This window comes from Equus quagga, chromosome 2, assembly GCF_021613505.1.
Source record: "Equus quagga isolate Etosha38 chromosome 2, UCLA_HA_Equagga_1.0, whole genome shotgun sequence".
In the NCBI taxonomy this organism is placed as follows: Eukaryota; Metazoa; Chordata; class Mammalia; order Perissodactyla; family Equidae; genus Equus; species Equus quagga.
In genome coordinates this window covers 135,870,952-135,883,471 of record NC_060268.1, presented here as the reverse complement: position 1 = coordinate 135,883,471, position 12,520 = coordinate 135,870,952, and the positions used below count along the sequence as shown (strand labels likewise).

At 37.7% G+C, this 12,520-nt stretch overlaps 1 long non-coding RNA gene across 1 annotated transcript; it reads right to left on the bottom strand.

Moving 5' to 3' along the window:
* Positions 1-309: 309 nt before the first annotated feature.
* LOC124235881 (uncharacterized) lies at positions 310-11,032 on the bottom strand. The gene is made up of 4 exons (XR_006887594.1): positions 10,897-11,032; positions 9,448-9,542; positions 1,660-1,771; positions 310-334 (listed from the first exon to the last, which is right to left on the bottom strand). It is a non-coding gene; the product is annotated as an uncharacterized LOC124235881 (long non-coding RNA).
* Positions 11,033-12,520: the final 1,488 nt, after the last annotated feature.

Sequence of the window (12,520 nt, the reverse complement as noted above, 5' to 3'; positions counted from 1 at the left end):
GTTTTATAAACCATAAAGTACTAAACACAATATTGTTTTTATTGTAATGTTCTGTTGGCTTTGAGAATAATTGGAGATGTCATCAAATTAAATTTACTCAACATATTAGACTACAAATTTTTATTCACTGGAATTCAATATGGAATTTACATGTAAAGTAAGGGAAGTCAGAGCTAAGAACTAATAACAACATATATAATAGACATTAAGTCAACAAGGATAACAAACAAAATTTTTAGAAGTCTTCCCACAATTTCCTCTTCCAGACTCGTGGGGGTAGTAGTAGAAATTAATATCCAGCTTTTACACGTCATATCCAGAAAGCTCCTGCTCCCTAGGGGAAAAAAAAGAGAAAAGTATCCTCAAATGAACACATTTATAATCCTGATTCTTTAAATTCAACCTAACATTTGCACCGTAAAAAAATGATGGAGAAATGTCTTTCAGGCAGTGCTCTGTACGTATTTGTAATCAACCAACAAACTAAAATATTTTTCTGCCTAATTAAAATATTGTTCACTTGCTAATTTTGACCACTTTTTGCCATACTCATAGGTTTTTCTATATGCCAAACTTGCTTTTCTTTCTAAAGGAAACAGCTCAAGGCACTATCAGAATGACCCATCTCTTTTCATGTTATCAGTAGTAAGATTATTTATGAAGTCTTATCTGGAAAGTGTTTATAATCCTTTTTACTGGCATCAGTAAAATTGCCATTCTTCCAACCTGTGCTGTCATTATTACCAGGAAATGAGAATTTGAAGACATGGAAAAAGGCAGGTGATAAAATTTTTAAAAATTAAACAATAAAAGTTCTTTTTCATTTCCTTGATCTTTCCTCAAGATCATCTCTCTAATATTTTGGTCACTTAATAAGACATTAAACGTTTTATTTCCTCCACATTTCTATGTTAATCAAACAGTTTAAAAAATAGCTGGAATTTTAAAAAGTATTATGGAATTGTAAAAGGTATTAATTTGTGACTTGTTTAGCACACTGTTGGAACATTTTACCAAAGGCCTGTCAGATAGGGAGTTTAGAACCATTCTTAATGCCCTTTTCAGGAATGCAAAGTCAAATAAGTCAAGTAATTTTCAAAGCCTTACATCAAAGTCCCTAACACCCAATTTAAGATGAACATCAATACCTTTGGAAAGTGGCAAGATTGAGGTAGGGAAATATTTTCTGCTAATTTCACTCAAAAACCAAAAAGGCAGGTTGAGTTTTAAGAGAGAAGGAGAAAGAGAGAAGAAGAGATATATGAGATTTATACAGGTGCTGTCTTCTCCCACTTTTAGCAATCTTAATTAATTTCTGTAATAACCAGCCTCGTTCCTAGAGGAGAGAGCGATGTGCGGCAAATCATGCAGCCATCGCTGGCAAAGTAAACTTCTAGAATCTCCCTCACATTCAACAATTCCCTTTGCTTATGTTTCAGAAACAAGGGGTAAGAATAATACATGGGTTTGCAAACTGAGTTTCCTTCCCTCCTACAGCCTCAGCCTCCAGCTTGTGTCTCTTCAGTCTGTGCTCTGAGGGGTACCTTCAATTTTCTCCACAGTAAGACAGTAACAGTAAGGGAGAGAATGAAATAGCAAGTGAGGGAAAGACCAGACAACTGGTGGGGATGGAAGAGTGAGCAGAAACCCATTTCTCACCTGCCTTAATCCCAGGTAGTGACAGCTAACACTGCTCCTTGGTGTTCTTTCCGTCTGCTCTTGCTAGAACAAAGTGGATTCAGCACAGGTGGTCTCTTAGCAACCTTGGTTCCTGTGTCAAAGCATATCAAAAGGTTTTATTGGATAGTGAGGTAGTGTATGAAGTGGAGGGGCAGAAAGCCTGCATGGAGAAACTCTAAAACTACTCTCGAAGAAGTCAGGAAGGAGATGTCAAAGAGTGCACTTTGAAAAATATGACGCTTTAATTTCAACTTATTACAGAATTGTATAGCTAAAAACTAAACCTTTAACAGAAAGGTTAAGCTGAATTCTAGGATTTTCCTGGCAGGGCAAACAATCACCATGCTTTTAAAAAACAATTCTTGGGGGAAGGGGGGTGGGTAGAGATATTGTTTAAGAGTTCTTACTTGCAACTAGTAGATAAATAAGTTCTGAAGACCTAATACACGGTACAGTGAATACAGACCATAAAACTGTTGTTAACATTGAACTGCTAAGAGACTAGATTTTAATTCTTCCAACATTAGAAGAAATGATAATTATGTGAGGCAATAGAGGTGTGAGCTAACACTACTATGTCAGTTATATTGCAATATAAATGTGTCAAATCAATATGTTGTACACCTTAAACTTACACAATGTTGTACGTCAAATATAACTCAACACAAAACAATTCCCTAAAAATTATTTTAAATATATTGGCTTCATTATCTTCCATGACAACAAACAAACAAAATTTCTCTGTCTGCAGAGGAGAACATAACTCATGTGATTGCATGTCTGCTGTAAATTCTATCAGTTTTAAGATTTTGCATCACTTTTACAAAAAAATTAGAAAATGGAGGAGTGAATTTATTACAAAAGATCAGGCTTTAAAATCCAGCCACAAATGGAAGATTATTTATCCAATAAAATGATAGTTATTACAATTATGAATAGAACACTACTTAGAAAATTACGTTAAAATATTTAAATATGATTAAAATCCATACCTTTGACCACTCATTACGCTCTTAGGTGTATATCCTAAAGAAATGCATGGATATCCACACCCGGACACCTATCCAAACATTACTCATAATATCCTCAACTTAGAAACAACCCAAATGCCCATTAGTAGGTAGATAAATTCATATAATGGAATATTATACTATAATGAAATTAAGCTACAGATAAATATGAAAACAGAGGTCAGTTTTACAAACATAGTGTTTAATTTTTAAAACGCAAGACACAAAAGAAAACATATCATGTAATAATATTTATGTAAGTAGAAAAACAGTTAAAAGCTCATGGTTCAGGGGTGTATATATGGGTGGCAATGGTGTGGGTGGTAAATTTATCAAGAAAAACGAGGGACTGGCTACTATAAAATCAGGGGAGTGGTGACTTTAGCGAGCGAAGGGAAGGGAGAGGTGGGGAGTTCCAGCAATGCTTTATTTCTTGTCCTGGGTGGCAGTTACATTAGGAATCACTTTTTAACTACTTGTGAAACTGTACATAGAAGTTTTACGTGCTTTTCTGTATGTATGTTAGACTTTACGATTGAAATATTAAAAAAGGAAAACAGAGAAATACCTACAAATGTCAATAGTGGTCAGAGTAGCCAAGTTTGGGTAGAAGGACTATGCGTGATATTTTTTCCCTTGCTTTTTCCATTTCTCACATTTTCATTTAAAAGGATGTTGCTTATGTAACTTCAGAGAACTAAAGAAAGTAGTCCCGTAATTGCTAGTCCTCTTTCTTCTCTGTGTATTGAAAAGTAACATACACTCATTTTAATTTTGTCAAACCAATCATGTTAACAAATATTTTCATTAAAATGCTTCACTGATAAATTTAATTTTCCTTGAGTTCATATTAAGTCTGTTTTGCTAACGAACATGTTCTTGTCTCATTCAAAATGCTCATTAGAAAGAGGAATGTGGGTAGTTCCTGTTTGTTTCTTCTCCTTGATGTTAGATCTGTTTCTAGAGCTCAGTCATTGGAAGGACACAAATTTGTATCATCATAAGCTTGCTAACACACTCACATATTACTGTGGATTAAAGTTATGCGTGTCACAGTACTTTGGTTTACATTTGACCTAATTAGTTCTTACTTAGGTAGAAGTTTGGTAATCAAGCGTTTTTTCTTCGGGATCGCAGGGACATTCTTTGGGGGGAAAATTATTTAACAGCAGCAATTTTCAGGGAAAAAAATGATTCCTAGTGTTTTTTGTGCACTAAAAATATAAACAAATGTCAAACAAGTTAGGACACTTCTAAAAGTAAGCCAAAATATATTGAGTGTGACTATCTCAAGACTGTGTCCTTATTTTGAAGGTAGTATTTAAAAATCATAGCTAAAATAACATCACCTCCAATTTCTGATATGAGATATCCTAGGTTATTTTGGGCCAAATGTATTTCACACTGAAACTTCAGAGGACGGCAAATAATTTCCCCTCCCATCTTAATGCCTCTACCTACCTTTCTTTTCCCTATTTCCAGAAGGCACTGGGGATCAATTTATTTTATGGAACGTTGTACTGAAAATAGAATGAATATTCTCTCGTCTAGTTTTTAAAATTTGTCTTTATTTTTTCTTTTACTTCAATCATGAGTCCAAATAATCTAATTCCAATTGACTTGTTGATTGTTTATTGAAGAGTTGAATGGTGGCATCCCACAAAGTAACTTAGACAAATGGAGAGTAGCAATAATCTTTGCTCTCTGGGGTTGAACATCATTGTATTCTCTTTCTTCACTCTGGCATCAGCATATAGGCTCTTGCCTTTAAAACCTTTACAATTTTGTGTTTATGTAAAATGAGTATTCTCAGATCAACTCTGACTCCTGGGCCTATAAGAAGAGTGCATTTTCTAACTCTCTTGGTCCCTTGGCAAAAACAAAACAATGCAAAACAAACAAACAAAAAATCCTCTATTATATAAACTTATTACTAGTACTAAGACTTCACCCTTTTCTTGATTTCTCTCAACCTCTACTATTTCCCTTTATTAAGCATGGATTCTTGGTCAAGACAAAGAACAGAACATACTTTGCAAAGTCTCTTTTTCAATCAAAAGAAAAACACTTTTCATTGGATTCAAGTTTATAGTCTTAGATGCATGAGTCACATTTCAAAAAATATTTTCTTTTTTGACAAGAATTTGCGAATCCTACTCTTTGCTTCCATCAATATCTAATGGTCAAAATAATGTTAATGGAAGTTCCCTAGAGACACAAGTTGAAAAATGAGACATAATTGAAATCTGTTCATTTTTGCTGAATAGGAAACTTAAGTAAAGTATAATAATTACGATTATTGAGGGTGTAATATGTGTCAGGCTGTGATTATGCACTATTGGGAGATGGAGCAATGGCCCAAGACTATTCAGTATTCTATGCTGGAACCTAAAGACTACTAACCCAGGACTCCAGTCCCCAGGTGTCACCTCTTTCAACTACATGGATTTATTAATGTTTTTAAATGAAAAATTACTTTTGAAAACATCTATATTACAATGGAAAGTGACTATACTGAAATGGAAATATCCACATGTAATTGTTAATGGCCACTCTTCCTCTTCAGTTCTGGCTCCTTTCTGTATATGTGAACTGAATATGTTGAAGATTGGGATGGACAGTCTTGCAGTTACCCCTCTGGGCCCCCATAACCCTGAATTTGCCAGAATATCTTTTCGACAGCCAGTTGTTAATTTATTCACATCTAAACAGTCTACTCTTTGTAAATGGAATAGTCACAGAACAGCACTACGAGCTTACTGTCAAGCAATCAGGTTAGCTGAAAGTACCGTTTTTTATTAGCTTTTACTATATGCAATTTTATTCTTGTTTATTATTAGCTTGTTATCTATCCACTGATCAACTTATGACTGACAAATTTCTCCCCTTGACATCCTTAACATTAACTGGACAGAGAAACAATAAAAATGCTTCTAGGACGTGGTGGTTGAGAGATGGGTCTGGAATCAGACTGATGGAGTTCAACTCAGATCCGCCACTTACCATGAGATCTTGGACAAGTTACATGAACTCTCTGTACCTCAGTTAGCACTTCTATAAAATGGGGACGATAATAATAGTACCTACTTCTTAGGCAGTGTGAGAATTAAAAGAGTTAATACTTGTGCCCAGCAACAAACATTTAATAAGCAGTGGTGACTATTATTATTAATTATAGTCTAGCATATTACCTCTTAGATAGTACCTCTTGAATGAATCACTCCTCTCACGTTCTCTTTAAGCACCTAAACACATAAAACTGTCACATGCCTACTCATCCTTTGAAACCCTTGTTACCTCCTCTGTGATCCATCCTGACTTCCTCAGGCAGAATTTATTGCCCACTTGTCTATAATGCATCGCAACTCACTACACTGTGTTATGGTTATTTGTTTGCGTTCACCACCCCAGAAGCAGTTGCTGTCTTTCTAGAAAGTGGGTATGGCCTTACCCATCCTGGATCCCAGTGCCTCATGCTATCTGAAGCTGATTAGTTTTCAACAAATATTGATTTAATCATTGCACATGAAGTAGAAATTTTCTTGGAAGACTGAAAGTTCAAATGTCAATCACAACAAGAAAAACACATATAGTAAGACTACTTTTCCCAGCAAATATTTTAAAAATAAAATCCCAAAGTTGGGTGCTTTCAATTTGTCTCCAAATGGAGTATGTCTCTTTCTCGTAAAATTTATATTAAATAAAATTATCTTTTAGAAATTTGGGAAATCATATGGGAATTATGTCTTGTTGATGTTTTTGCTTTTGTTTTTGTTTTTTGCTTGTAATTAAGGAACCAAGTCAAGCTGTTGGAAGACAACAAAAATTTGGCACCGGCCCTACAGGATTTTAAGATAGAAGTGTCTTGTTGGGATGGCTACCGTTTCTACAGCCTATTGAGATGTGTGCCCTTAAAACTCCAGAAATGGATGGTGGTGTGGCAGGGCAGGAGATGTAAACACCTCAAATTTGAGTCATTTAGAAGTTAACTATAAACTCAGGCACATTCAATGGTACATGGATTTTGTGTGTTCTGTAAGTTTCTAGAATTTGAGTTAAAGTTACACTTTCTTGACTATTTTGAGTTCAAGTTGCATCCATTTGATTCTGCCCAAAGCTGAATTATATGATAAAGGAAATTCAACATGCATCTGAGAAATTAACTCATCAATGCTATGAGCCTTATATGAGAGAAAGCTTCAGTGAGAATCATATTAAATGGCATAGGGCTTTACACTTAAATGATTGCAAGCATCGTTGTTGTACCTTGTTTCCTGATTAAGATATGATTTCGAGAAGATGTTTCTCTTTCTAGCTAAGAAAACCAACAGCAGTGAAAGGTCTGAAATATTATGGAAATGTCGTCACTGGAAAAGAGACTTGAGATTTTGTAAACTTCTCATTTGACAAACGAGGCCTAGAGAAGTACAGTGACTTGTCTGATGTCACACAGTTACTTTTCTTCAGAGCTACTGTCATAATTGCCTCAGCAATTTTCTGCCATTTATGATAAACTGGATTCTGCATTTCACCAGACTTGGCTGTTTGCAGATATTCTACCTTCATCACCTCCCAATTTCTTTGATTCAGGCCAAGGTAAGCCCAGAGAGTCCAGAATAAAGGAAAGCACAAGTGAAAACTGAGAAACTTGGCAGGTCAGGCTTATGAGGCACAGAACTGGACAAAGTGAACTTTGACTGAAAACAAAAACATATGCTTTGTCACAGATGGTCAGTCAGCAAGGTGGAGTGGGGAGAGAGTAGGTTTTGGAGCCAGATGGAACTGGTTTTAGGTCCTGATTCTGGCTGATCTTCACTCTGTAGCCTTGTACCCTGCACTCAACCTCACCTACTACCTCATCTGGAGAACAGAGATAATATCTGTTTTGCAGGAGTTTGAAAGGATTTTATTTGTAACTACAGTTAAGACGGGCCTACAGGTGCTTTGATTTTAATCTCATAAAACCTTATGAGGTGAGTTATTAACACTCCTATTTCCTTAGATGGAGAGACAAGACCAGAGGGGTTAAGTGAGCTCTTCAAGATCACAGACCCAGAATAACCAGGGATTTAAGTGGAGGTCTGTTTGGCTCCAAAGTCTTAGTCACTGCAGTATCTCAGGATTGACAAAAAGGTAAGCCAAGAGCCCAGCGTGCTGCCTGGTACTGGACAAAATAGTGGTTGGTACGATGAAGCAGCAGAATCAGAAAGATGCCACTTCTCTGCAGCCCAACTATCCCAAAGAGAGAAGAGTGACTCAGACGGATGAGAGGAAACAAATGGACTTAAGAGATGGAAAGCCCTGAGAAGCTGAGGCAGCTACACAGACATGGGGACAGCAGGGCGCTGGCTCATCTGGCAGCACTCATGAGGGTCCACTGATCACCCCATGTGGAACCACTCTTCTTCTCTTATCTTCAACTGTCCCTCTCATGCGTCCTTTCTGTGTCAACACCTGTCCAGTTTGGGCCTTCCTAAGCCATCTATGACCATAGCTCAAATGCTTTAAGTAAAGATTTTGGCCCTACAATGGACTATTTTTCTACACATGAACAAACATTTCCTTTTAATCATCTGCTACCAAGATGCCTAAAGGCTGAGATTTCCCACCAACCACATACCTGCCCCAAACAGGAGACTATGTGTCACCCCTAAGAAGACATCACTCAATTACCGGCACTTAACATTAAGAAATATTCTGGAACCAAATATTTAAAATGTTTTCAACCTTCTCCCTGCCAAGTTCCCCAACCCTCTCCATGAATCACAGCTGTAATGCACTCTTACAAGACCAAACCGGAAAGGCCCAGAAGCTCTGGAACTGCCCAGAGCCCTGGCTGGGGACCAACCCTGAAAGGCTTCAACCGGAAGCCCTAACACAGCAGGGTCATCCAACACTGGTCGTTTCATGATGTGAGGAAGCAGGAGTGGCACTGAGGGTGTTTGTTTGTTAGGTTTTTGCTTTTTATCTGCAGAACTCATACGTCCAGACAAGTGTCATCCCAGGTTTGGGCTTGCTGAGTAGAGGAGCATGGAGAATCTCCGGACCTGCTTGAGTTCTGGAAAGCAACTGGCAAAACCTTTTAAACTGTCCTCTTATTCTGTAACACACACTTCTCTCCATAAATTCATCAGCGAAGATTTTTTAAAATATTAAAGTGAAGATTTGATTTTTGAAACCAGCTCAATGTTATTTGGAGTTGTTTAGCTAAGGTGGATTGGAGGCTAGATTGGAGAACAGAATTTCAAGTTAAATAAAAGATTTTGACCTCTTTTGAGGCAGAATTATATTTCCAGCATTTAGCATAGAACTTGGAACAAAATAGGTGCTCAATAAAAAACATGGGGGTTGGTGGGAAGGATGAGATGTGACTTTAAGGTGCTGTTCTATGCCTCACAGGCTCATGACTTAGAAGGTGAACCCAAGGAGGAGCCCTGAAGATCACTGAATCGTTTTCCAAGAAAGTACACGCTTCCAAGGGGAAGTCTGACCTATAATGCCCATTTTCAGTGAGTAAGTTTTGGGTGTGAAGGCCCTGTGGAATACCTACAGTATCCTGTCTATTCTTCTCATAGACCATGGAACAAGCCCACTCTGACTCCCAATCAGACTTACCCATGAAATGACTTCTTTCTCCTACTACATTTAGAGTTTATTGTCTCTTTGTTAACCTAGCACTGTGACTTGCACACAGTAGATATTAAATAAACATTTGCAGAACGAAAGCTCATAAAGGACAACAAAAATCTCATCGTACCTCCTGAGTTATAGGGTAGCACTTTGGGAAGCAGATCTTCTCTGAGACAACCTTCCTTTCTGTTTCATCCAGATAGAGAATCGAATCTACCAGTCCTTTGGAACCATAGAAACACACAGGAAAAGAAAAATTTTAGAATGCTGATCATAGTCAAGAAGATAAGTTTATTAAGACTAGCTTATGCTTTGAAATTGTTTTGGGAAATTCCCCATCATCTTGGATCTTAGCTGTAGCCTAATATCCTGAACTGCTAACCACACACTATCCTCCAAGGCTCCCACCCTCAGCACTCACACAGCTTCCACCATCCTGAAGATGAACTTATTAAAAGTAGTAAAAGCCAATCATTGTCTCTACAATTTAGATCAATGTTCCCCATCAAAGACCACATTGGGGGCTCTAGATTTGAATTTGAAACAAATGAGCGATGATTAAGAAGATTTAGGAAAAATTCAAATGAAGGATTTCATAATTAATGTTACCATACTTGACCACTTATATACGGTAAGATTAAACCCCACCATGCTGTAAAACAGTTTATGACTCTCATTTCACAAACAAGGAAACTGAGGCTCAGAGAGATTGAGTACTTATTTAAGGGCATACAGCTTGTTAGTGGTCCAAGCCAGGGCTCAATACCAGGCCAGCATCTGCCTCCTTCCCATTCACTGTGATGCCTCCCTCACACATTTCAACAGAAGCCTAATGCGCATGTTCAAGAGAGTTGAATGTACGTAACCACAGCAGAAAACTATATGAGCCCATTGTCCTGAAGAAGGACCAAAGCATCAGGTTTCATCTCTGCCCACAAGGACCAAGCAGGGCATCAGTCTTTCTGAGCTTCAGGGTCCTCCTTTTCCAGACAGAAAACACAGTGACCTACTTTGCAGGACTCTCAGAAGCAACCATTATTTTTTAAAAGGCTGCAAAGACAAAGCCTTTGGCTAAACAAACAAACAAACAAAACAGAAGGCAATGAATCCGTGGAGCAGGACAGGCACCATCTTCCAAATCTCAAGAAAATGACAGAAAAATGACACAGCCCGCGTCTCCTGTTGAACACTCCCCTGCAGATACTTTCCGTATGTGAAATTTCTCTGAAATCACTGAAATCCTCTCTTTGGAGAGGAAACACCAGGAGACAGGAATATTGAGCACAGCCACAAGGTTTGGTCAAGTACTTTAGATATTATTAACCCCTTGCTTCTCCTCCTGCTTTTTTTTAGCCAGAAGGAAATGGAAGGAATAAAATTCTAATTCATTAATCTATCGTATAATCAGCCTTATAAAAATTGGAGAGATGTTGAAATGCAGGGAGGGGAAATAAGCTTTAGGAGTCTAAGTGTTGTCTTACTATATTCTCCCTCTACCAGAAGCAAACAAGAGTCACACTAAACTTCCCTCCTACATCAACATTTTAAAATGCCACATTTTTTAAAAAAAACTTACTGTTCAGGCGTTCAAAAAGCGAAGTTCAAAGTCAAGGAGATGATCTCTCTCTTTCGTGAAAACACCATATGCTCCTAGATGGATCAGGAGACTCACTGGGCTGTTATTAATAACTGGCTTAGAGCTTTTTGAAGAAACATGAGCCAGACTGTCACGGGAGGAGGCAAGTGGAAAGGAATTGACAGACACAGGTGGAATAAATTATGACAAAAATATACCTAGGCCCACAGAGGAGCTCAGATAACCCACGAGGAGGAGATCAGCCCCTCCACAATCAATAGACCCCATGTCAAATGTTCTAAGAGTTAAACAATCAACTCATAAAAATACGCTTACTTTTACTCTCTTGAGAAAGGCCATGACTCATGTAATGTTATACTCTGCTTTGTTCTTCTGAGCAATTCTCTTCCATGGATATCTGAATATCTCTCAAATTTATACACTTTTGTCTTCTTTGCTTTGACTTCCCCGTTTTTAAAACATATAAACAAATGGATTTTCAAATGTACATTATCAACTTTTTGAGATTTGTTTACCTGTGAGCATTATTGATCTCTCTCCCTTAAGATCGCAAAACAATTCCTGGAAGTACCTGTATGTGTTGGGGGGAGGGGTGTGGGTCTTGGGATTGTAGCGAACATAAAAGGGAACCTGTAGAATCGAAATCTGAAGAACAGAAGCGTGATGATGACCTGGCTCCTGGTGTGTGGTGGCTCTCCTCTTTTGAAAATCTCTATTTCAAAAAAGTCCATGTCTATGCCTGCTCTCCCCCAACAGTTGACATCAAATTGTTCAGACCATTAACAGCATGTCTTCAGACCTAAATTATATTAAACACTAGCTCTGTTTGAAGTATCAAAAGAAAACTGATAGGGGCCAGCCGGTGGCATAGTGGTTGAGTTTGCGTGCTCTGCTTGGAGATCCTGGGGTTCACAGGTTTGGATCCCAGGCATGGACCTAGTGCCTCTTGTCAAGCCATGCTGTGGCAGCATCCCACATAAAATAGAGGAAGAGTGGCACAGATGTTAGCTCAGGGTCAATCTTCCTCACCAAAGAAAAAGAAAGAAAAGAAAGAAAATTGGTGATTAGACAAAAGCTATTGAAATATATAAAGATACAAATTGAAGGGAACAAATGCTTGTCAAATTCCCTCGTTCTTAAAGTTCCAGCTGCCTATCTCCCTGGTTCAGGCCTGGTAACTGTTCTTTTTTCAAACTAAACCCTTTTTCAAGTGTTTAAATACTACAAGTGGGGAAGCCAGCACACCTTACTACAAACGTCACACAGTGGAGTGTTATCCTGCTGAGGCAGTTGATTAAGAGAGAAAGTAATACACCAGTCTACTAGATGGGTGAGAGGGAGAAGAGTAGGTACAGAGCCTTAATTGTTTTTTTCATACTCTGATCAGTTTAAAATTTTTGAGTATCCCCTGAATATATATGTATCTGGATAGAACATATTCATGTACTATTGTAAATATATTATGGGCATTGTAAAACATAAGTAGAAATTTTTAAAAGATATAATTTAAAAATAGACATTCTAATATTCTCTTAACACTCCCAGTGGGTCATTTTTACTGGTTCCTGGGGCATGAACACCCCGCTCTGCAGATGACTAGGGG